The sequence below is a fragment of the Thamnophis elegans genome, chromosome 6 (assembly GCF_009769535.1).
Source record: "Thamnophis elegans isolate rThaEle1 chromosome 6, rThaEle1.pri, whole genome shotgun sequence".
Classification (NCBI taxonomy): Eukaryota; Metazoa; Chordata; class Lepidosauria; order Squamata; family Colubridae; genus Thamnophis; species Thamnophis elegans.
In genome coordinates, this window is record NC_045546.1 from 86,283,391 (window position 1) to 86,310,827 (window position 27,437).

Below are 27,437 nucleotides of genomic sequence, written 5' to 3' on the forward strand. Positions count from 1 at the left end.
CCAAGGTCCTCCAGGAGATGAAACATTAGAGGCCACACTTTGAGAATGGGTGGAGGAAAACGAGAAGTGATCCTGACCAACTAAGCATGGAACCCAATGTGGTAGCTGAGGCAGTGATTGGACATATTACCTCGATTTCTTTTTGGCTCCTTACTTCTTGATCACTTATCTTAACTACTAACAGCTTTGTGACTTCTTTTTAGATAGTGAATAAATGTTGCATCCTCAGATATTTGAAAACTTGGCAATCAATTTGATATAATCATGTATAGACAATCATTACAACTTTTGGTATAATAAAGAGCCGAGGTGGCGCAGTGGTTAAATGCAGCACTGCAGGCTACTTCAGCTGACTGCAGTTCTGCAGTTCGGCTGTTCAAATCTCACCGGCTCAGGGTTGACTCAGCCTTCCATCCTTCCAAGGTGGGTAAAATGAGGACCCGGATTGTTGTTGGGGGCAATATGCTGACTCTGTAAACCGCTTAGAGAGGGCTGAAAGCCCTATGAAGCGGTATGTAAGTCTAACTGCTATTGCTCTTCCTTCCTTCCTTCCTTCCCTCCTCCCTCCCTTCTTTCCTCCTTCCCTCAGCCTTCCATCCTTCCGAGGTGGGTGAAATGAGGACGCAGACTGTGGAGGCGATATGCTGACTCTGTAAACCGCTTAGAGAAGGCTGAAAGCCCTATGAAGCGGTATATAAGTCTAACTGCTATTGCTATTGCTAAATCCTAGCTACAACTAATAGGTGAAGGGAAGCATAGGTAGAACTGTAAGGAAAAATAAACTTGAATGGTTGCAAAGGAAGGTAAATACTATAATAATGAAGTAGAATGAGTAGTTATCCAATTAGAATTGAATTGAACCTTTCTGATCAAGATACATAGTCCCAGCATTGGAGTATAATCACTCATGGGTGATTATAATTGCAGCTTTCTCTTCAATCTGTGCCTCTGCTATTGCGTCTATGGATATGGAAATCCCAAAAGGGCTTATTGAATGCTGCTTCATAAATGACCATATTTACATATTGATGCTTCTAGAGGATGACTGTGTTTCCATTGGAAAGAATTCCTGGCTTGCTCTACCTTTCACCTCCTGGGTCATCATACAGCAGCCTGACTTCCCTCCTGCTGTAGCTCCTAATATACATGCAGAGAGCTGTTCTTTCATTCTGCCCAATCTAATTCACCAGTGTGGCAACATACTGGCATGGTCATAGCTATGGGACTTGTGCCTGAATTTTAAATGCAGAATTGCTGGCAAGGCAGCATTATAAGTCCCAGGTGTTTGGAATGCAATAGAGGTTTGGTGCCATGGTAACTGACTTTTGAGGATTTTCTATGCATTCGTTTACATTTTTAAACAATTGATCTTCCCTTCACTCAAACTGCTTATGGGACTTTTGGCAAAACAATGGAACAAGTACAGAAATACAATTATAGAAATACGTAGAATGTTGTGGCATTCAATTTGTATTGGGTTTTTAAAAAAAAATATTTTAGTGAAGAGGTGGGGAAAGTTTGCTTGATTATTCATCAATTGGCAAGCAGCTACCAAAGTCCAGTGGAATAAAAGAAGCTTTTCTAAGTGTAGGTTTTTCTCATACTACTCAGTGGTAGTAAGGAGTTCAAAAGGATGTCTCCTTTTGTGCTGCTGGACTCTCTCAGCAATTGAGCAGATAGTGAGAAACTAGGAGCGATGGCCTCCGTTAGATATTAACTGAAGTAGAGAATGACTTTGATAGGGAGTCACAATTGTATTTCAATGTCCTAACCTCATTAAAGGGACATTTCAAGATTCCTAGCAATTCCTGGTTTTTTGACCTTGTTTATCTGAAAGGGATGACAGTACAAGAGCAAATGACAAAGCAGAGCTTTCCTTGGGCTGATTGGACTTAGAGCCGAGGTGGCGCAGTGGTTAAATGCAGCACTGCAGGCTACTGCTAGATCAGCAGTTCAGCGGTTCAAATCTCACCGGCTCAGGGTTGACTCAGCCTTCCATCCTTCCGAGGTGGGTAAAATGAGGACCCAGATTGTTGGGGGCAATATGCTGACTCTCTGTAAACCGCTTAGAGAGGGCTGAAAGGCCTATGAAGCGGTATATAAGTCTACTGCTATTGCTATTGCTACTTCAGCTGACTGCAGTTCTGCAGTTCGGCGGTTCAAATCTCACCGGCTCAGGGTTGACTCAGCCGTCCATTCCTTCCGAGGTAGATAAAATGAGGACCCAGATTGTTGTTGGGGGCAAGAGGCTGACTCTGTAAACCACTTAGAGAGGGCTGAAAGCCCTATGAAGTGGTATATAAGTCTAACTGCTATTGCTATTGCTATATACCGATTCATAGTGCTTTTACACCTCTCTCTAAGCAGTTTACAGAGTCAGCATATTGACCCCAACAATCTGGGTCCTCATTTTACCCACCTCAGAAGGATGGAAGGCTGAGTCTATCTTGAACTGGTGAGATTTGAACTGCTGAATTGCAGCTAGCAGTCAGCTGAAGCAGCCTGCAGTACTGCTCTCTAACTACTGCACCATCTCAGCTCTTGGTTTCTCTCAAACTCCTCAAAAGATTTGAGTGGGTAGTTCAAGCAAATTCCAGGCTAGGATGCCTCAGAAAGAGCTTGCAAGAAGTCCTGTAGGTTGTACAAATAATATCCAGCTGAGAGATCCTTCAGTTCATAGGAGGCCAGTGATCCAGCAGTGAGGGTCACCTGGAATGTCATTGGAGTGGTCAGCTCAAAGCCATGTCTGGTATGTATTAAGGCCAGCCAGTGTAAAAAGAGATGGCACCATTGACACATCTGCTCCTGTATGCCAATCATCTCATTTGTACAGATGTGGACAGAAAAACTCTTGGACAGCAGTAGGATTGAGAAAGCCCAATAGCACCCCCTACCAAGCGCTTGCCTCTTCCATAATCACTTTCCATGAATGGCTTATGCTTGTCTCAATTGTGTAGGTAATCTGGAAGAAGATTTCTTGTAGTACCTGCCAGAGTTGCCTAGAGGACATCAGAACAGCCATCTGTGTTCCCTGTTGTGGGATCCCACAGATCACACTACAGTAATTCCAGATAATTCCTTGGCAAGCACTGCAAAATTTTTGTAATCTGGTGTTTTACCGAGGATTAATGAAGATGCACACATACATATCCCTCCGAGTTTCCCAGATCCCATTCATTGATCACTTTTCGACGAGAACACATGGGTATTGGTTATTGGATTGTTCTATGAACTCACCTATTAGGGCAAGGAAGGTCAGCATCGACTCTATGGTTTTTCTCTGAAAGTTCTAGACTTGCAAACATGAGCATGCCCAGCAGTGGTGGGATTCATTTTTTTTTACTACCAGTTCTGTGGGTGTGGCTTGGTAGGCATGGCAGGGGATACTGTAAAATCTCCATTTGCTGGGACTCAGGAGGCAGAGAAAAGATGGGGGCAGGGGCAGTCAGAGATGGTATTTACCGGTTCTCCAAACTACTCAAAAGAAACTACTCTTGTACTTGAGAGACCGCCTACTGCCAATTACCTCCACTAGACCAATTAGATCCCACAGACTAGGCCTCTGAATTCCATCCGCCGGCCAGTGTCGACTGGCGACTACCCGGAGGAGGGCCTTCTCTGTGGCTGCTCCGACCCTCTGGAACGAGCTCCCCGTGGAGATTCGTACCCTCACCACCCTCCAGGCCTTCCGCATAGCCCTTAAGACCTGGCTGTTCCGACAGGCCTGGGGCTAAAGATCCGCTGCCCCTATCTCGAATGGTATGATTGTTGTGCTTTTTAACTATGTATAGTTTTGTGTTCTTGTTAAACTGTTTGTATCCCCCCTTCCCTTTTTGAGTTGTGAGCCGCCCTGAGTCCCCTTAGGGAAAAGGGCGGCATATAAATGAAATAAAACTCAAACTCAAACTCAAAATTTCTACTACCGGTTCTCCAGAAATGGTCAGAACCTAGTGAATACCACTTCTGATGCCCAAGGTACCAAAATGTCTGAATAAATCTGTAAGGAGTCAAGACACGTCTGGACCAGTCCAGAACAATTTACAGAACAGTTGATGGCATAATAGATATTTTTGTTCCAATGACTCAGCTGCTGGCACAATCCAGAATTTTCAATAACGTGTCAGTGAAATTTGGTAGGAGCTGAAGCTTTCCGCTCAGTGTTGTTGCTGTTCATTTTAAACTGATATCTTTCAAGGGAAATAGTTTCAACATGGTGTAATACAATCCTTCAGAAAGGATATGTAAATTGAAATTTTCAGGCCATCAACTTGCCACTGAGCTATGCTGAAAGCAAAAAAAGGGGAAATTTGGAAGCATTACCTGAATAAAAAAAAAAAGAATTGAGTGACTGAAAATGCTGGGGGATTTTTATATTTTCATAATATGAACCTAGTGGAATAAGACATGTAGATCATTTCACGACAGCACAGATCAGTAGTTTATTTAGAGATGCTTATTACTTCTTTTAAACAAAAAACCCCTCGTGAGATTTCAGGCATCAGGCATCACTTTTTCTCTATAACCCCAAAAGTTGTTGATTCCGATGGCTTGTCATTAGTTATTTCCACTTTTCTTTCAGGTGTGCTTCTAAATTCCCATTGTGTTCACTAATAACATCCTTCATTCTAAAGGAAACTGCAGGCTATAAAGCAAGGAGCATCCCACGGCAGAATCCCCTCTGCCTGTTTTACATGCGCATGCAGCCACTGATCAAGGTTGCCTGGTGTTTGGAGATTTGATGCCATCTGTATGCTAATAATCTCCAATATGATCTGAATTCGGTGCTCTGTACTTAAGCAGTGGAGCACAAACAACCAACCCATCCAAATGATATAAAGGAGGGGAGGGGGAAACGAACGAATCAGTATCAACATTGAGACATAACAAAAACTGCAGTTGACAAATGTGGCCCCCTGAATTCTCATTTGGAAAGCATTACACAAAGTGCTCGTGGAGACCCGTTCATTACTTTTTTTCCCCCTCTGCAACATTATTTGTGAGTTCCATGCGTAAGTGAGGCATCAGGCAAGCATAAAGTTGGCAAGAGCTGTGGCTGGTGGAATTGCTACAAGCAATCCAATGTATGATAAGTAATCAAGGAAAATGGTCATAGGTGCACCTGTGACTGGTCATTAGTCTCAATCTAATTAATTAGAGATGGGATAAGGCAGGCTGCACATTTTTTGTTCACTATTTCAGCCCTTCATTTTGTCTGGGAATAGACTCAAAAGCTTTTTCTGCTTGTCCAGAAATGGCCTGGACAAACCTACTTTGTGGTGATGATAGTGAGAAATTCTTCTTTCTTTCTTTAAATTAACATTGTAGGGAAAGGCATGTGATACATTAAACCAGGGGTAGTCAACCTTTTTATACCCACCGCCCACTTTTGTATCTCTGTTAGTAGTAACATTTTCTAACCGCCCACCGGTTCCACAGTAAAGGTGATTTATAAAGTAGGGAAGTTACTTTATAAAATTTATAAAGCAGAGTTGCAGCAAACGCCCACCGCCCACCATGAAAGCTGGAACGCCCACTAGTGGGCGGTAGGGACCAAGTTGACTATCATTGCATTAAACCAACACTTCTATATGGTCCAATGAAATGTCTCACCATAAGCAAATAGGAGCAATAAGAACTTCTTTCCCCCTAACTATTCCCTAAAAGAAGCATATTGTTGGATCTGCCTTTATGGAGGAGCAGCATAAAGTATTGTGATTTCTGCATTCAGGATTTATTTCTGAACCGAGGTGGCGCAGTGGTTAGGGTGCAGTACTGCAGGCCACTTCAGCTGACTGTTATCTGCAGTTCAGCGGTTCAAATCTCACCGGCTCAAGGTTGACTCAGCCTTCCATCCTTCCGAGGTGGGTGAAATGAGGACCCAGATTGTTGTTGGGGGCAATATGCTGACTCTGTAAACCGCTTAGAGAGGGCTGAAAGCCCTATGAAGCGGTATACAAGTCTAACTGCTATTGCTCTTCTTCTTCTTCTTCTTCTTCTTCTTCTTCTTCTTCTTCTTCTTCTTCTTCTTCCTCTTCTTCTTCTTCCTCCTCCTCCTCCTCCTCCTCCTCCTCCTCCTCCTTTTCTTCTACTCCTCCTTCTCCTCCTCCTCTTTTTCTAGTTATAGTTCTTAATGCAACAGTCATAGTACTTACCTCGACTGCAAAGGTAAATCAAATGATAATGAGAACATTCTGAATATTTCTTATTCCCACCACCTCTCATCAACTTTATGGGGCACGGAAGCTCATAATGAAATAATGTTGCATTGCAAATTCAATGTTGCGTACCATGGGTTGGCTGGATTTTGCTCGCTTGTAACATTAGTTCTGCCCTAAGCATTGCCTAACTGACAGGTATTTAATGTATGGGTAGAACTATAGTAAGTTACCGGAGTCACAACAATAAAATGCCTATTGTTATTTGCAGTATTTGCAGCAGGTATTAACTATGCTTATTGACTAAGTTACTGGTCACTGAAGGGTCATTAAAGAACAATAAAATAAATGGGTTTTCAGAGGGTAAAGTGAACTTAGATTCATAATGCACAGAAATAAAAAGGGACATGAATGAAAGAGGAAGTCTGCAAATTGTGGGGAAATCAGCATGAAAATATGAATGCATTTTAATATTTATTTTTGAGCCTACAAAAGTTTTGCAAGCATTTTTTTTCTTGCCTAGTATTATGGAAAAGTAGTATTAGTTCCAAGTATCATGTAGAATTAAATCAGAATCAAAGACAAAACGATCCTTAAAGTTCCAATTTAATAAAGCAGACATCTTAGGCACATCTGTGTTAATCCCAATACTGGAAATGACATCAGAATTCTACCCAGTTAAAAGTTCATGATTTTGTCCCCACACCCACAATCCATCACATGGTCCAATCTTCTTCTTCCACGCTGGGGTCCCCACCCAGCTGCTTCCGGTCAGGTGTACTGGTGTGGAGACAAAGGATGAGCCAAGGTGGCGCAGTGGTTAGGGTGCAGTACTGCAGGCCACTTCAGCTGACTGTTATCTGCAGTTCAGTGGTTCTAATCTCACCGGCTCAAGGTTGACTCAGCCTTCCATCCTTCCGAGGTGGGTGAAATGAGGACCCAGACTGTGGGGGCGATATGCTCACTCTGTAAACTGCTTAGAGAGGGCTGAAAGCCCTATGAAGTGGTATATAAGTCTAACTGCTATTGCTATTGCTATGACCTTGGCTTCTAGTAAAGAATGAAAACAATACATTCCACAATCCTACTCCTGTCTATTCCCCCCTCCCATTGACTATACTAATGAAACAGCATAATGAAATAAGGGAAAGTGTGGCAGGCCAAAATTCTAAAAGGAATATAAATGCAGGCCTGACATTAGCATTAAGCGAACCAGTTCCTTAATATATGTGCACTTTCCTTAATAGAAATTTGTTTGGCTTCTAAAGAACATTGGAAGTTATACTGTGCATGTGCATAAATATGTCCATAGAGTTTGAGCATAGGCAGACAGATACATTGATTTAAAAAAAAAAAATCAGGTGAAGAAATTTCCTCTCCAACTCTAGACAGAAGTGTCCAATATATGAGTCAAACATCAAAGATTAAGAAGAAACTTGGCAAGAAATAAAAACGGGGAATGTATTGTTAATAGAAAATATTTAATTTACGGTTGAATCCATGAACTCTGAAGAAACAAATATATTAGATTCTCTTATATTGTATATTGGGGATGATAGCAAAGATTATCCATTCTGGGTTAGTTGGTTTTTTAAGGAAACAAAGAGAGAGAGAAACATGAATTAAATTACATTAGAAATCTTACTTTTTGATATACTTCGTAAACCGTGGAGATGCAGGTAGTCCTCACTTAACAACCAGTCACTTAGTAATTGTTTTACTTAAGATGGAGCATACCTATGACCCAATTTCAAAGTTCTGCTGCACAACTCCCTATGGTCACATGATCAATTTGGGTACTTGGTAAATGGCTCATCTTTATAGCAATAGCAATAGCAGTTAGACTTATATACCGCTTCATAGGGCTTTCAGCCCTCTCTAAGTGGTTTACAGAGTCAGCATATCGCCCCCAACAATCCGGGTCCTCATTTCACCCACCTCGGAAGGATGGAAGGCTGAGTCAACCCTGAGCCGGTGAGATTTGAACAGCCGAACTGCAGAACTGCAGTCAGCTGAAGTGGCCTGCAGTGCTTCATTTAACCACTGTGCCACCTCGGCTCTTTATGACTACTTGGAGCATAATGCAGTCATGTGACCAATTTTTTTTTGTTGTTGTTTTGCTGGTTTCTGGAATTTACTTCTTGTTTCCAACAACACAGAGGTGGGTTGCTCCCAGTTTGCCCTGGTTCGTCCGAACCAGTAGTGGCGGTGGCGGGAGGCTCCACTCACTTGCCTGAATGCTTCTGCACATGCATAGAAGTGTCACACTTCAGAGAGAGAGAGAGCGCGTCCGCATGAGCAAACTAGTAGTAAAACCACTGTAACAACTGCCCATTTGATAAACAGGTTCACTTAAAGAACAACACATTTGCTTATGAGCCGAGGTGGCGCAGTGGTTAGGGTGCAGTACTGCAGGCCACTTCAGCTGACTGTTATCTGCAGTTCGGCGGTTCAAATCTCACCGGCTCAAGGTTGACTCAGCCGTCCATCCTTCCAAGGTGGGTGAAATGAGGATCCAGACTGTGGGGGTGATATGCTGACTCTGTAAACCGCTTAGAGAGGGCTGAAAGCCCTATGAAGCGGTATATAAGTCTAACTGCCATTGCTATTGCTATTAATAGCCACATTTGCTTAACCACCACCACCAAAAGGTCATAAAATGAGGCACAGTCTCAGGGTGACCCACTTAACAACTGCAACGACTTACAACTATAATTCTGGGGTCAATTACCATCATATATTAAAGACTATTTGAACTAGTTTTGCATGCTGTAATTTAAAGCCAGTCCCAATTATTGTAATTGCTTATGTTAGAGAAAGTGTTTTGTGCTCTTACAGAGCCGGAGGCAACCTGTATAAAGATTATTAAAGCAGGTTATTTAATTTAATTTTAAGAGAAATAAGAATTATTCACAGGAATTGTATGAGATAGGCAGCAATACCTGGCGCCCAACTAGATTCATCCATCCAGCTGTCAAGTCAAAAGCCTTTATCCTTAGGCAGTGGTGGGATTCAATCGGTTTGACTGGTTCATTATAACTGGTGGTTAATTTTTCTGGGGTTCAGCTGGCTGAAGGGACGAGCAGGAAGCCCTGCCACGCCCGGCAAGGGGGTGGAGAAGAGATGACAAGAAGAGCCCTCTCTTGCTCCACACGCCCCAATGAAAGGCAATAGCAGCCTGGACACTTCTCTTCCCCACTCTCTCCAGCACTGGAAGCCAGCAGTCAACCTCACGCCCAGTCGCCCATTCATCCTTCTCTTCCCCCCCTCCCATGTATATGTATATCTGGGCTCACCAAGTACCACAGTCCACACACAGGCCGGGAGCTACCCTGCCACCCTCCACAGGTTTGAGACACTGCTGAGGAAAGGTACCAACGAATCTGTGGGCCTCTCTCTCTCTCTTTCTGTCACCACCCCAGAGGTGGGTTCCTGCCAGTTTGCACCTATTCAGTAGAACCAGTTCGTCAAATCTACCGAACCGGTTAGAAGAGGTTCCACCAGTGGACCCGGAAAGCAGGCCACACCTACAGAAGAGTTTCCAAACTTTTTTGAAACCCACCACTGGTCCTTGGATATGATTATTCTACACTATCATGCTCATATTTATAAAACTCAGTGCCTCTGGGAAAGGGAAGGATGACTACTGCGTTTGTGGCGCAATCAAAACATTGAGTGTGTTGAAGTTGTTTTAACGCAAACCAAAGATGCCTTTTAAAAAACAAGTTGACATCATATTCTTATGCATGCCAGTGCTGTGTGTGAGATAATTTAAGGTGGTTCTGACAAGTGTCGTCGGCATCTTCATATCCGGTCACATGGGCGGCAAGCCACTCCCACAAAGGAGGCCACACCCACAGAGTAGGTTCGAACAATTTTTGAAACCCACCACTGCACCACCCAGATGCCCTCGCTCCCCCCAAGAAATGTGGTCAAAGAAAGAGTAACCCATCATGTGCTGAATGCCATAATTAAACCATGGCTTCCTAAGATGCCCTCTCTGCCACTGGGTAAAGACCACCTCCAGCCCCCACAAAGTGAAAGAAGAAGAAGAAATGGAGTGCCCACCCGCATCTCTTTCCCATCCCTGAACGGGGTTTCTCCTAAAGGCCTTCCGCTCTGCCTCTTTCCTCAGCACGCCTCCCATTCCCCCGTTAGTTTCAATATTTGTGTTGCTACTCATTCTAATATGGCTTGGGCGTTTACATACTTAGGGGGAATTTTGCTGTGCTTTCAAGTTTTTTTATTTTTTTGTTTTTGTTTTAAACACCTCATCACAGTTCTTGAGAGAACGAGAGAGGAGAGGTACATTGAAAGAGATACACAGAAGCAGAAATTACATGCCAGGAAGCCCCAAGAGGGGAAAAGGGGTTCTAAAGTAGCAGAAAAAAAATGTGATTTTGCTAGACAGAGTGAATTGACTTTTTCTGAGAGATCAGGCAGCTGAATTAGGCAGAATTATACTTTTCTGAGTCAGCTGGAAATATACAAACAAATTAGTGCTTCATGAAGGGATGGAGCAAAAAGGTTGCACTGCATAATCTTGTTCAATGCTATAAGGAATGGGCAATCTCTGATCTTCTAGTCCCCATTTTTGCTTTTCCAGAATCCCTTCAATGTGTCCCACTTAATATCTCTAGCATTTTGTGGTAGAAGCTCTCTTCCCCAAATAGTATTGTAAAACCCAGAATAGACTCAATAGAGTTTAAATATAAAGAAACTCCTACCAACCCTTTACACATTAACAATGTCAAGTTTCTGTGTGTATGACAGCCTCCCACTCCTTTGCAAGACTTTCACATCCTCTGTGGTTCTTAAACCCCATTTACCCCTCCCCTTCACGAAAAAGTTGAATATACTATACAATCACTTACAATTGTCTATTAATTAGCCATGCCTTCTCCCAAAATATTTTTCTCAATTCCATATATGCAGACTCTAAGTGAATGCAGCTCTCAAGCTACACACATTTCACTAATGTTTCAGTTGTTCATTTCTGCTTTTCCCCTCCCACAGTTGCATTTTTAAAACAAAGTAATTCCACACATTTTGTCTTCATGTATATCTTTGCCTCAAGGTATACATTTTTTTGCTAGTGTTTTCCCCTTAATACAATGTACGCTGCACACATTTTTAGTACTGAACAACAATGTAAAATAAGTACTACTAATAATAATTGCTTGAGGGAAAGAGTAAAGCTGTTTCTTCTGGCCCTAATCTGGTGGGTGGGCAGTAGGGACAGAGAGACATATTTTAAAGCGAGGCCTTTTGAAAACATTTTAACTCCACTACAATGTCGAACCCATAGAAAGCATGTTTGGGTGGTAAACTCCAGAAAACCACTATTTGGAAAAAAAATATATAGAAAACTACAGCCCTTTGCTGCCATCTAGGAGTTTTGCAGACCAAGAATGGTCTTATGAAGGGAAGCCTAGTGAAAACATTATATGTATGTATGTATGTATGTATGTATGTATGTATGTATGTATGTATGTATGTATGTATTGTGTCACAACCCCTGGTATGCCCAAATATGGGAGGAAGCATACTGCTTCCTTTCTTTGTCTATCGGCTCGTCACAAGAGACCATCACAACAGAAAGCCATTATTTTTACTGTTGCCTTTTTTGTTACATTTGTGTTGCATTTGTACTGATAAATAAATAAAGGGAGACTAGTATAGATCTATTTCAAGCTATTTAGCTCTCATCAGCTAGCCATACCATTACTGGGATTCGAACCTGGGCTGTATTACATATTAGGCAGATGTATTAACCACTAAGCCACAAGTTTCTCCTCCTTATCAGCTGAGCCAGGGAAACAGGTATGTATTCAGTGTCACAACCCCTGGCATGCCCAAATATGGGAGGAAGCCTACTGCTTCCTATCTCTGTCTATCGGCTCGTCACAAGAGACCATCACAACAGAAAGCCATTATTTTTACTGTTGCCTTTGTTACATTTGTGTTGTATTTGTACTGATAAATAAATAAAGGGAGACTAGTATAGATATATTTCGAGCTACTTAGCTCTCATCAGCTAGCCATACCCTTACTGGGATTTGAACCTGGGCTATATTACATATTAAGCAGTTGTGTTAACCTCTAAGCCACAAGGCTCTCCTCCTTTATCAGCTGAGCCAGGGAAATAGGTATGTATTTAGTGTCACAACCCCTGGTATGCCCAAATATGGGAGGAAGCATACTGCTTCCATTCTCTGTCTATCGGCTCGTCACAAGAGACCATCCATTATTTTTACTGTTGCCTTTATTACATTTGTATTGCATTTGTACTGATAAATAAATAAAGGGAGACTAGTATAGATCTATTTCAAGCTATTTAGCTCTCATCAGCTGATACATACATACATACATACATACATACATACATACATACATACAGTTGTGGCTCTTTGTTGGAAGCTGTAGGAAGTTTAAACCTACCCCTCTCCTAGAAAAATAAAATATCCTGGGAAATATTGAAAAGGCAGAATATTATATTTCCCTGGATAAGAAATGAAGAAACGTGTTTTTAGGCAGGAAACAAATTCACTCTTAATAGCTCCCACCTTTGTCAATGGGTCATTAAAGGCCTGAGCCAGTCTATTCTACATAACAAAGATCTGCCCCCCCTTCAGCTCCAGGGTGATGGGATTAAGGCATGATAGTATTAGCTGTTTACCCGTCTCACCACAGGGCACCAGGGAAGAAGCAATGCTCAACCAAACTTGGACTCAAAACACAGAGTTGCCCCTGCATAGTCCCATGGGAGGCTGACAACCAATCATAATACAAGCTCAGGTTCAAAGCCCAAAGAGGGGCTTTGAACATCTCTCTCTCTCTCTTTTCTTCTTCTCGCAACATCTGGAAGCATGTGATCCCCCTTTTCTGTTCAGGAGCTCAAGCCACGTGATCCTGTCCACCATTAAACCGTCTTTCCAAGCAGCCCCCATGTTTCTAGTGTCTTTTTCTCCACTTGGAACTGAACCCAGAAGGACATTTCTTCCAACAAAGCCTTACCTCAAAAACAATTGTTGTCTGGAACTTAGATAAGTATTTCATAAATCCAGTGCCCCCTTCAAAAAACATTCATTGTCTCAAAGAAGCTCTGGTTTTCCAAAGCCCAGGGGGTTCTTCAGAAATGACCAATGGAACAAGCATGTGTTGGCTGAAGAATATGCAGAACTACTGAATCTAAAACGTGTTAGGATTATTGGGGTGAAGAAAGTGATGTGGGGGTGCCATGTGCTGCTCTATTGCCTGAATTATATATTGTATATGTTTATGTAAACAAGTTGGTTGAACCAGTGAACAGTGAGCAAGAACATCTTTTACATTTATTTTTTTAAGAATTTGTTTGCTCCTAAAAATTGAGAAAATTATACAGTATATAATAATGTGGGTACTCCAGAAGACATTTTTTTTTGCTCAGAATGGCTACTGGGAAAGTGTGAGTGACAGCAGAGAATGATTTTTAAAAATTATTGCGACTGCCTGAATTAGTCTCAAAACGTTTACCTTGCAACGCTGAATAAAAATAGAATGGTGAAGCTGAAAAGTCTTAGAGTCAATTTTTCAAGCAGTCAAATAGGCTTTTTTAAAAATTAATTGTTGATGAGACAAAAGGACATGCATAAGCAGAACAGTAACTTTTTAGTGGCAAATGCAATGCCATGCAGATCACATTCATGAGATGCTACAGGATTAATAAGTTGTAAAAATAATACCTTGACCTGATGTGGCTTAAATATAAAAAGCTGCACAGAATAAATCTATTATGGTGCTCAAGTAATAAATGAAACACTAAGTGATGTGCAAACAGTTTCAAAAAGAGGTGTTCCAAGCTATGTAGGTTCATTGCTACAACCACAGGCTGAATCTGACAGTTGTTCAGCTCTACAAAACATGAAGATTGTTGCTATCTCCACCCCCCCTTTCTCTCCCCCCTTCAATAATTACATATTTTTGTATTTTGCTCCTCTGTGTACACTACATTTCACAGAGCTAAAAAAAGAAATTGGGAGCAGAATTATTTAATTGAGTAAAATGTCAGACACTTGCTGAGTATGTCAGATTGCATCTTGCTTAGCTGTTAAATCAACACTTTCATTAATTGTATTACTTCTGAATATAATCCAGCAGCGAATTGAATTCTGCAGTAAGTATAAAGAGATTGCAAACCAAGTAAACTTTTCCTTTGTGTTTTGGCTGAAGTTTTTGAAGAAAGTGGGGTTTTTTTGAAGTTAAACGAGTACCAAATTACTTACTAAAGTCAGATTGAGACATGGCTCAAGTTTGCTTCCTAACTCTGCTTCCTTATTCACTTTTAAAGTAATAAAGTGTAAGATAGGAAGTAGCATGATGAGAATGTCATGAAAACCAACAGATTTTAGAGAACATTAAGATGCGGTGCATATTCACTATGAACTGCATATGTCCTCTTCCCCCAAAATATCAAGCCACTTCTAAGAGCACAGAATCAGCTTTCAGTGGAAGAGGCGGATGAATTTGAACACCCAGCTGTAAGAAAGAATGCCACAGCTGACTAGATCAGTTACGACTATGAAAAATATCAGTCTGAAGAATCCCTTAAATTATTCAATTGAATTAAATTGGCAAGTGTATTGCAGAGCAGCTGGGCCCTTAAATAGCAAAACAGAGATAGTCAACTGATTGCAGAGAGCCAATGGATGAAAAGAAGGTGTTTCTGTCAGATTTGGAGCAGGAAAATACTTTATTTATATACTTGGTGTCCTGGATGATAATGTTTACCCCAGACAAGGCTGAAACATGAAGAATTCATTTTTTCTAGTTCAAGTAAGAAGTTGGATACTAGATTAAATGTAGGCTTAGTCTGGAATTTAAGGCTAGGAACTTGTTAGATATTTTGTATTTTAGGTCTTTTTTACATGCATTCAGTATTTTTTCTTATCTTTCCTTAAATGTTTAATTTTGAGTGAATTCTGGAGCTGATGGGTGACCTTATATTACCTGCCTCCACTTGGCTGAGCTACAGGTTCCCAAAAGTTTTGTTTGATTTTCCTTTCTCAAATTTTAGCCGTACCCAGGATGGAGCAAGGATTTTCTCTTCAATCGTCTTCTGGTTGTTCCAGAAGTCTGCAGTAGAAGCCCGAAAGTGGTTGATGTTGAGAGGTGTGTGTGGAAATGACCTTGGGAAATAGAAAAAAGAGCCACAGGTGAGAAATGGCCTGATGAATGAAATTTGAATCAAAAGAGGGTTTAGTGTAAAGAAAGTATCTTAGAAGGAACCAGTGGTGGGTTTCAAAATTTTTTGGAACCTACTCTGTGGGTGTGGCCTCCTTTGTGGGAGTGGCTTGCTGGCCATGTGTTTTCTTTCTTTCTCTCTCTCTCTTTCCTTCCTTTTTTCTCTCTGACCCTTTTTTCTTTTTTTCTTTCATCTCTCTCTCACTCTTTTTCTTTCTTTTTTCTTTCTTTCTTTCTTTCTTTCTTTCTTTCTTTCTTTCTTTCTTTCTTCCTTTCTCTTTCTCGCTCTCTCTGCGTCAGTCTGTCTGTCTGTCTGTGTCTGTGTGTACTGCAGTGGTGGGTTTCAAAACATTTTGGAACCTCTTCTGTAGGTGTGTCCTGCTTTCTGGGTCCACTGGTGGAACCTCTTCTAACCGGTTCGGTAGATTTGACGAACCGGTTCTACCGAATAGGTGCGAACTGGTAGGAACCCACCTCTGGAAGGAACCCATCCCTAGTTTTTGAGAAAGTAAATGTGAAGGAAAGGAGGGGCACTTTTAGATTTGCAAGATTCTGTTAATCTCATTTTACCATAAATAAAGAACTTTCACTTCTGGAGGGGTTGCTTGACTAAACCACCTTGCAAGATTATAACAACAATCTTGCAAATCATAATTTTTGCCACCTTTTTTGGACTCTGATTTCATCTATCAAACCATCGTCTAAGAAGCAGCTCTTCCTTTTATCTCCCAAGCTCATTCCCACGTAACATTAAATGGTGGCACCAAGGAGAGCTATTTTTTAAGTTGCCCTTGATCCCAACCTTCAAGTGATCTCAGAACCAAAGTACCAGAAGGGAAGCCCTGGTTGAACCTGACACGCTATATTATAGTAAATCAATATGATGCCTCAAAGTAGCTGCTTTCAGGACCCTTTGTCTGTTCAATAGCCTCTTGGACAAACATATATGCCTTTTATAGCGCATCAATAATTCAAATCATGTCTTGATTGATTTGGACCTCACTATTATTTGTGTTGATGTCTCGCTTTATATTTACACTTCACTTTCCCTGTTACTGCCTAAGAAACTTAAATAAATGTGTCACGAGAAATCTACAACGTTCCTGTAGTTGGTGTAGCTGTGGGTTTTTCAACACTCCGGTATCTAGGGAGCTGGTTTTTTGTAACCACACATTTCGTTTAGACCTCCTTTCTCCTTCCAATGTAATTATAATGTTGATACATGAACTAATCTACAGCAATTACTGAAATTAGGTTGTGTGTGTGTGTGTGTGTGTAATCTACTTGATAAGCAGAGTAGCATTCATTGATTTACAAAGATTCCCTTTGAAGCTATCCTAGGAAAAAATGTTTTCTTAGAAGCATACATAAGGTAAAGTAAAGCCCAATCTGAGTTGATATTGGATCAGAGGCTTATTCTTCCACGCTTTTGGGCCCATGCTGGAGCTCATCCTCAAGGAACTTCACTTTCTTCAAAACATATTCACTGAGAAGTTTCCTGAAGATCGGTTCCAGCACAAAATGAATATATGTAATGCCTTGCCATATTCTAAAATACAATAAAACTTATTGATTGATTGTGTGTGTGTGTGTCTCTGTGTGAGTATATGTCTTTCATAACGTTTCTACTGATAGACAACCTGCTGGCATTTTATAATGTAAATAAGCTATGTTTGATCTGTCTCCGTTCAGATTAAGTGGATTTAGCTACTTTCGGATACAGATTCTGATCCCAGGTAGGGAGGGAGCTATTGTTGATGAAGTCTTCCTAATACTTCCTAATGCTGCTCAATCAAAAGATCATCATGAAATAGGCAATATAATAGCAATAGCAATAGCAGTTAGACTTATATACCGCTTCATAGGGCTCTAAGCAGTTTACAGAGTTGGCATAATGCCCCCAACAACAATCCGGGTCCTCATTTCACCCACCTCGGAAGGATGGAAGGCTGAGTCAACCTTGAGCCGGTGAGATTGGAACCGCTGAACTGCAGATAACAGTCAGCTGAAGTGGCCTGCAGTACTGCACCCTAACCACTGCGCCGCCTCGGCTCTGTAATGTAATTGTGTGTCCACTACAGGGGTGGGTTGCTGCCAGTTTTACTAGCGGTTCTCAACCCGCATGTGCGCCAGACACAAGCTGCATGTGTGTGTGTGCGCTGTTCAGTGTAAATTGTTCTTCATGCATGCGCAGAACAATTGACAGTGAACTGCACATGCACATTCAAAAATCAAAACGGTGGTGGCCCAGTGGCAGCAAGGGAACCGGTTCGTGGGTGTGCCAGGCCTGGGTCACTGCCCCTTCTGTGACCGAGGTCTGATTTCCACTTCCGGTTTTGGCTGAACCAGGCCGAACCGAGAGCAACCCACCTCTAGTATACATGTAATATAATTCTTTATTTTCTGCATTCCTATTTGAAAACTTTAAAAAGAAATTGCTGAAAACATATTTCCTTGGCTAATGCAATTAAACCATCAAAACACTAAATGTTACATATCTGCAATGGAATAAACGTATTAGATGTACAGCTATTCTCTTTGGCCACTTGATGTGTTCTTGGCTTCATATCCACATAACACAGATGGTATCTCTGGGAAAATAAAGTATCTTTGTTCACAGGAGCTTGATGATTCAGGCCTTCTGCCTGACAAATAGATTCTATTCGTGTTGAGAATACTTGGGCTGAGTAAAAGTCACTGCTTAGGTTAGCTTCTCGTTATCCTTGCCTTCAAGAAAAGACATATCGGGTCACATATTTAGATTTGCTTTGGAGGCTATTTTATTTTGCCAACTAAAAGGCATTTTAATAATTTTCACTGTTTTGGATAACAAAGACTATTTCTATGCCAGACATTTTTTGGTCTCCCACTTCCTTTCTCCTCCTCCTCCTCCTCCTCCTCCTCCTCCTCCTCCTCCTCCTCCTCCTCCTCCTCCTCCTCCTCCTCCTCCTCCTCTTTTTATTTTTAACATTATCTTGAGAATGCAAATTGAAACATAATGTGAGGAGGAGGAAAACAAAAAGAAGTTAGTGACATACAACCTATTCTATCACAATTCATTTTAAAAAAAATAGAAAAAAACCATATACCTGTATTTATATCTTATGTCTTGGGCCCATGGTTGCCAGTGGTTAGAATGCAGTGTTGCCAACTGCCAGCAGTTCAACTTTGAATGGGCTCAAAGTTGACTCGGCCTTCCATCCTTCTGAGGTCAGTAAAATGAGGACTCAGATTTTTAGAGGCAATGTGCTCACTCTGTAAGCTGCTTAGAGAGGTTTGTAAAGCACTATGAAGTGGAATATAAGTCTAAGTGCTATCCAGAGGTGGGTTCCTACCAGTTCGCACCTATTCGGTAGAACCGGTTCGTCAAATCTACTGAACCGGTTAGAAGAGGTTCCACCAGTGGACCCGGAAAGCAGGCCACACCTACAGAAGAGGTTCCAAACTTTTTTGAAACCCACCACTGGTCCTTGGATATGATTATTCTACACTATCATGCTCATGCCCACTGCACCACCTAGAGCCGAGGTGGCGCAGTGGTTAAATGCAGCACTGCAGGCTTCTTCAGCTGACTGCAGTTCAGCAGTTTGGCTGTTCAAATCCCACCAGGCTCAAGGTTGACTCAGCCTTCCATCCTTCCGAGGTGGGTGAAATGAGGACCCAGATTGTTGTTGGGGGCAATATGCTGACTCTGTAAACTGCTTAGAGAGGGCTGAAAGCCCTATCAAGCGGTATATAAGTCTAACTGTTATTGCTATTGCTATTGCTATTCATATTTATAAAACTCAGTGCCTCTGTGAAAGGAAAGGATGACTACTGCGTTTGTGGTGCAATCAGAACATTGCGTGTGTTGAAGTTGTTTTAACGCAAACCAAAGATGCCTTTTAAAAAACAAGTTTACATCCTATTCTTCTGCATGCCAGTGCTGTGTGTGAGGTAATTTAAGGTGGTTCTGACAAGTGTCGTCGGCATCTTCATATCCGGTCACATGGGCGGCAGGCCACTCCCATCCGGTCACATGGGCAGCAAGCCACTCCCACAAAGGAGGCCACACCCACAGAGTAGGTTCAAACAATTTTTGAAACCCACCACTGGTGCTATCGTCTGTCTGTCTGTCTGTCTGTCTGTCTGTCTCTCTCCCTCCCTCCCTCTCTTTCTTTCTCCATTCATCCATCTCTTTGATTCAGTACAATCAGGGAGGTTTTTTTTCCCTTTTAAAAAAATGATTTGCCATTGCTTTCCTCATAAGACTGAAAGAAAGCAACTGGGCCAAGGTCAACTAGCTGGCTTTGTGCCTAAGGCAGGATTAAAATACATAATGTCCCAATTTCTAGCCCAGCGCTTTTAATGATTATACCAAACTGATCCTCATTGGCCACCAGAGGGAACAGCAATTATAGTCCATGGAAGAAGTATACTAAATAGCATTTCAGCAGTTTGCCGTCTCTTGATAGAAAAAGGTTACTCTGGAGTCTCTGAATTCTAGAATTCCACTGGATATCACCAGATGATGAGGGAATCATTGGAGACCTGAAAGATTGTCAAGGAGAAAAATCTATCTATGTGGTCGCTAGGAATTAAAATCAATCAATCAAAGTAAAAAAAAAATCTCAGTCTTTAAATGACCATTGTGGTTGCTGAGTAGAAGAATAATTTTTTTATCCATTTAAAGTGATCCTCTAAGTATCCTTCTATGGGTGCAGAGATGTGGAAAATTAGTGCCATACAAAACCCTTGGAGTCAATACATTTGCTAACTTCATTTAGAGGATAGTTATGCCAAATGGAATGTCTTATGCTGTCTGTTCTGGATGGTGGGACAACGAATCCATCTATTTTTTATAAACCATATTCAGTACATTGTTAGTCTCCTCCATGTGTTGGTCCAAATTCAGATTTATAGTGAAGGGGAAAAAATCATTAACATGATGCTTTAACAATTCCTTTAAAAATATGAAAAGTGTTTAATCTTAGCAGGCGGCATTATCTGTCTAGGATTTAAAACTAAATAGGGTTGAGTCTGATTAGCATTTGGAAAGGAGATCACCAAAGAACATGAAGTATTTTGGACTGAGAGGTCAAGAAAAAAAAAAGTAAAAGAACACAATAATAAGCCAATTGTGTACTGGTGCCAAGAAATCTACAGGAATCAAGCTTGACTTGAAGGAGAAATGCAGCTTGTTATCATGTAACAATGTTTTTTTTCTGCCAATGAATGCAGAACTGGATATGTAAATTAAAGGATCTACAATATAAATAATCTACTTTGGGTCTAGTATAAATAAATGTGCTGGATAAATCCCACTGTTCCATATAAATGCTTAAAATTGCTGCAGAAGTACAGTTAGATGAAGCTGTTATATTGCACTTGTTCATATTTGCATATTTGAGAGCAGAAATACTTTGTACTGAAGAAAATTGGATGTCTTTAGAATATATTGGTCTTCTACTATTAAAACATCCTGTGCAATTTTATTAATAATAGTTGCTGCTTCTAGTCCTAAATATCACGAAATTGAAAGGCCAAGTCTTTTAAAATAATAAACCTGATTTCAAATTTTAATATTTTATTTTCAATTTTAACATAGCATCTTTTAAAATTGTCTTTACCATAGTTGCTGATGGGCACAATGTGGTTGTTTTCATGTCTTCTCCATTATTTTTATATACCATAATTCTCATAGATTGTTTATAATAAAAGATTTAAAAAATCTTCCAGTAGCCGGAATGCCATGGCAGCAGAGAATCTGGCAAACGGATTGCTGTTTTGTTGCCCAACATTTGCTGGGAGAAAAAAAATAATCAATATTTGCCTGGTGTTTGGCATACCTTCCATTTCTCAGTTTGGTTTCCTGAAAAACTTCAGGTAAATGAACGATAGAAAAAAAATTGCTTAAAATATGTCTTTGTTGATAATGCTATGACTTTCCCTCTGACCAATTGTGGTTATATATGTATAGATTTGTAGTCTTGTTGAGTTATTGTGCTGAGAAATGCCTTCTGAAGCATTTATTTGATTTCTCACTCACCTTTCCTCCAGGAGTTGAAAGTAGCATTCATCGGAAATTTCCTTCATTTCGTGCACAATCCTGCGAAGTAGGTTGGGCTGGTGAAGAGATACTAGTCTTTGAGGTTGCCTACTTGGGAGTAGTTAATAACTTATTGTCATCCATGAATCTATTTCGTTTGGAATCTGTATTGCTCTGAATAGATTTTCTGTCTGGGGTGGGAATGGTGGTGATCTAGTGCTGATAAACCTTTCCTATTCTTCCAACACAGACAAATTTGCTACCTTGGATGATTTAGATCAGTGGTCCCCAACCTTTTTATCGCCGCGGACCAGTCAGCCTTTGATAATTTTACCGTGGCCCGCTGAGCGCGCGCAGGGGTGGGAGGGCGTTGTTCTGCAGCGATCATGGCCCCCAGCCATTAATGTCTAAACTGCTGCAAGATATACTTAAATATTGATAAAATGTGAGGGGGTGTACTCACTTCTGTGATATCTATCCATCCATGTCTGTCTCTGTCTCTGTCTCTCTCTGTGTATGTATGTGTGTATGCGTGTATGTGTATATATCCTCTATCTATCTATCATCTATCTATCTATTTATCTATTTATCCATCCATCCATCCATCCATCCCTCTCTATCTATCAATCACCTATCCACCATCTATCTATCTATTCTAGCTGGCTGGGCAATTTGGGGAGTTGAAGTCCAAAAGTGTTAAAGTTGCTGAGATTGAGAAATGAGGACGAAACAAAAGGGAAGAGAATGAAACAAGGTCGTAGAGAGAGATTGCAAAATGAAAGGGCAACTTCTCTTTTTATTTCCTTCCACCCCCACCACCCCCACCGTGCCTCTCTGGCAATTGGCTGCCCAGGAGGTGGGGAGGGGAAGATGTTTCACAGACAGCTGCCACCCGCCCATCTCTCTCTCTCTCTCTCTCTCTCTCCCCGCCTCCCCATCTGACCTCGGCTGCTCCACGGCGGAGACCCCAGAAGGCAAGCAAAAAAAAAAAAAAAAAAAAAGGGCTCAGGAGTGGGGGAAGAAACAAACCCCATCACGTTCCTATCTGTGAAAACTCCCCGCTCCCTTCCTGGGCAGCCAATTGCCAGAGAGGCAGTGTGTGTATGTGTGTGTGGGGGGGGGGTTGGCAGCCCGCGGCGCGCCTAGTCCGCTGTGGAACGCACTGCCACCCGCCCAGCGCTCGCTCTCTCTCTCTCTCCCCCCCCTCCAATCTCCCGCTTCTTCTGCTTCGACCGGCCAGCAACTTGTCCCCACTTGCCCGGGGACTGGCCTCTGATTGGCTGGCGGGGAGAAGCCTCGCCAGGGAAGGAGGCGAGGACTCCGCGGTGACGTCATGGGGACGGCGCCCCAGGTAGCGGCGAAACCGAACGCGCTCCGTCTCCACGGGCTACCAAGGCGGCTGGGCGGGCGGGCGGGGTGGGAGTGGGGTTTGGACCGGAGAGGCGGCTCTCGGTTCGAGTCCCGGGGTTGATCTCAGGCTGCGCGTGTGGGTGAAGAGGCAGCAGGGATCATGGCCCCCGGCCGCTGCAGCGATCATGGCCCCCGGCCGCTGCGCGGCCCGGTGCCAGGTACTCCACGGCCCGGCACCGGTCCGCGGACCGGGGGTTGGGGACCACTGATTTAGATTGTCCAATGAAGATTAGCTTTTCTGATCCTTGGTGACTTTGCAAAATAGAGAATTTTGTACATTGCCTAGAGTTACTTCAGAGAGATAGAATTAGGAACCCATTTACTGTAAATTGTATAAACTAACAGCCAGTGTCCTTTTCTTGGTATTATGCAAATGCATTATTATGTGTTATCCTTTATTGAATGGAATATAGATATATCAAGTGACATAATATTTCCTGACAGAGATGGCCATATTTCTTGGTTTGCTTAGTTTTCAGTTTTCCATAAATATTTCGATGCATATTCAAGAGCCGAGGTGGCGCAGTGGTTAGGGTGCAGTACTGCAGGCCACTTCAGCTGACTGCTATCTGCAGTTCAGCGGTTCAAATCTCACCGGCTCAGGGTTGACTCAGCCTTCCATCTTTCCAAGGTGGGCGAAATGAAGACCCAGACTGTGGGGGCAAGTTGCTGACTCTGTAAACCGCTTAGAGAGGGCTGAAAGACCTATGAAGCGGTATATAAGTCTAACTGCTATTGCTATATATTCAGTTTTCCTAACAAACATATTTTATACTAAGGTATTCTAAGGTTTTCTACATTCAAATACAGTTTCCATTGCTACCAAATTGTAGGATGACATCCTTAGCCTTAGTGTGATTTGACTTTAACTAGTTTGAGCTTCAAATGGGTGGAAATCAAATATATCATGATGAAGCCAATTGCTTCTGTGTTCTGGGATACATGAAACAGGCAGCTGGAGATTGAGAGACTACAGAGGGGGAGTCTGGGGGGGGGAAAGCAGTGGACATTTTTCTAATAAGGCTGGTCAATTATTAAATGTAGCTTGCTATATTTCGCACAGGAATCCAGATATTTCTTCATTGTTTCTTTGGCTCGGGGATGTCTTATTTCCTTCCTATGATACATAACTGAGTAGCATGCATAAGAATAAAGTTTAAAAAAAAAATCAAAACAACATTCCTCTTGTATCTGTCATCCATCATGTTGACTATGTTCCAGGAGTCCAGGAATCTTTTGATAGAACTGGGTACTAGGTTACTTCTACACATTTAGCTGAACCATCACTGATATGAGCGAGGTGGCGCAGTGGTTAGGGTGCAGTACTGCAGGCCACTTTAGCTGACTGCTATTCTGCAGTTCAGCAGTTCTAATCTCACCGGCTCAAGGTCGACTCAGCCTTCCATCCTTCCGAGGTGGGTGAAATGAGGACCCAGACTGTGTGGCAATATGCTGACTCTGTAAACCGCTTAGAGAGGGCTGAAAGCCATATGAAGCGGTATATAAGTATAATAAATAAATAAATAAATAAATAAATAAATAAATAAATAAATAAATAAATAAATAAATAAATAAATAAATGAATGAATGAATGAATGAATGATGAATGAATGAATGAATGAATGAATGAATATGTTCAGCTGCAGATCCTACACATTCAGATGCACCAATGTTTTCATCTCAACCTTTATCCCTGCCTCATGGTGGTACATTTCAAAGAATTGAAGCGAAACATTATGAAATCTATGTTTTGGAAAGATTGGAAACATTTTGGGAATAAAAATAGGTTACGTGCATAGGCTCAAATCAATAATATAATTCCATTGTTGTGAAGTACCCTCTGGATCCTGAGGCTGCATATTTTTGGAGTGTCCACTCTTGACATATCATACAAAACTCTCACATCAACAGAGTTTGTATATCCCTGATTTACAGATATACTAGGTCAGCATTGCCTTCAATATTTGTATTGTAAAATGCAATTACTAGTCCTTTCATGCTTAGTCTAACTAGGCATAGTATATAGAGGTAGCGTATCTGTAATGTGATTTCAATATGAATATACATTGTTTTGTTAAACCTTATGAAGTCAAGCTATATGAGAGAAAAGCTGATGAAACCTAATGCCTTGGGGAAATAAGTGTTTACCTTAAATTAGCCAGTGCTGCCAAAACTGAATTCATAACATGATGAACATTTGCCTTACTTGCTGAAGATATAAGAAAATGTAGAAATATCTATAGTGTAGCATCGTAGAATTTAACTACTTTAAGCCTGAATCATAGGTGTCCATAGGTGTCAAGTTGGTAGCAATGACAAATATAAATTAAGCTGTTGCATTTGCAATCTCCAACATATGTGGACACAATGCATTTAAATACAATAGCAGACATGGCAATATATATTTTATCAGTGATCACTTTGAAATGCAGGGTGTTAAATCTTGGAGCTGTGTAACTCATCCTCAAGTAGAGTCCTGAGCATATAAAGAGGGAATGCTGACTTTTTAACATCTAATATGGGTAATTATTTCAACCTCAATCCAATGAAGTCTTTGCTGCTTGTGCTAACATAATGTCAACCTGTTCTACTACATTCAGCAAGACAACTTGAGAGAAAACACACATGTCATAGACATAGATTCCGGTAGTGATAACTCCTAGCTTGAGCGCCAAGGCATAGTTGTGAGTGTTCATCCCTCACTGAACTGCCTACATCCCAGCCCTGATTAAATCCAATGTGTGCCATCCTTTGCAGCTTGGCTTTCACCAATGGCACGTGTGAGAACTTCCCTCTAGATTTCAGGAAAATGTGTTTTTTTTGCCATCAAGGATATTGTAAATATAATCAATATTTTACACAAATGGTATGGGCCTCTGGTCATAACTTCTCAAAGCAGATATAGCAGTTCAAGTGGAAAGATTTAAAAAAAAATCTTCAAAGAGTAATATCAAAATTCAGGTCAAGTACCCTTAAGAGGAAAGCCCAATGAGAGGAAGAAAGTAGTATACTAAGTTCATACACCCCAAAAATAAGTTTAGCAAGAAAGAAAACTAGCCCTTTTGTGTTAAAAAAAATAAATACATTTCTATGGGGATATTTCATAGAATTGCTACTGTTTAAAGCAAGACTGTACTGAGACTGTAACAATAATGGAAAATAATAAGGTTATTGTAATGCCCCTGTGTTATACCATATCTACTAAGAAAAAAAAAAAGAACTATAGAATTTATTACAATAGAACAAAATCAAATGAAGGAGTGTGTGTGTGTGTGTGTGTGTGTGTGAGAGAGAGAGAGAGAGAGAGAGAGAGGGAGGGGTGGGTTTCCTACCAGTTCGCACCAGTTCGGTAGAACCGGGTTCGTCAAATCTACCGAACCGGTTAGAAGAGGTTCCACCAGAAAGCAGGCCACACCTACAGAAGAGGCTCCAAAAATTTTTGAAACCCACCACTGACACACACATACATACACACACAGAGAGACAGACAGACAGACAGACAGACAGACAGACAGACTCACAAAGAGAGAAAAGGGAAAGAGAAAGAAAGGAAGAAGAAAGAAAGAAATAAAAAAAGAAAAAAGAAAGAAAAAGTGAGAGAGAGATGAAAGAAAAAAGGAAAAAGGGACAGAGAGACAAAAGGAAGGAGAGAGAGAGAGAGAGAGAAAACACATGGCTGGCAAGCCACTCCCACAAAGGAGGGCCACACCCACATAGTAGGTTCGGGAATTTTTTGAAACCCACCACTGGTGTGGTGGGAACACATGCACATTTATACACATTTTGATATTTTAGTTTAAATTTGATTTCACTTTGTATGGATCCCATAAGCTTGTCTGTTTATTCTTTTCCTGGAAACGAAAGATGAGGGGTTAAGACAGAATTTTCCATTGCGAGGATGCAAGTAGTTTATAGTCGGAAATGAATATTTTGCAAGTTGGTTGCTAAAGTGTCTGTCTGGCCAGGATTTCTTAAGATGGCTAGAGTCATGCTCTAGGATGATATAGGACAAGGACAGCTTAAACAGTAAAGGGCAGTTATGCTTTTAATTTCATTGACAGGAGCTTGAAACTCTGTTACTTTCACTTTCTTATTTCATTCAGTTGGTTTGTGATCCACTGCATAGATTCCACCTTCTCCAAAAGAGTTGCTTCATTTAAACAAACTGAGATGAACTGAAAATTCCATGATATTTTAGCTGGGATTAATCACTAGATTTTTACTCAAAACTGCCCTGCTATTTATTATTTTCTTTGGCGTCTCATTTGATAAAACAATACCACCAGTGTCTTCAAAGAGCAACAGTTCTACTATAGCATTGTTATAGTTTTGAAAGTAGTAGAGCCGAGGTGGCACAGTGGTTAAATGCAGCACTGCAGGCTACTTCAGCTGACTACAGTTCTGCAGTTCGGCTGTTCAAATCTCACCGGCTCAGGGTTGACTCAGCCTTCCATCCTTCCGAGGTGGGTGAAATGAGGACCCGGCTTGTTGTTGGGGGCGATATGCTGACTCTGTAAACCGCTTAGAGAGGGCTGAAAGCCCTATGAAGCGGTATATAAGTCTAACTGCTATTGCTATTGCTATTTTAACCAAACACTTAGATTAGTTCCCCATTCCATCCT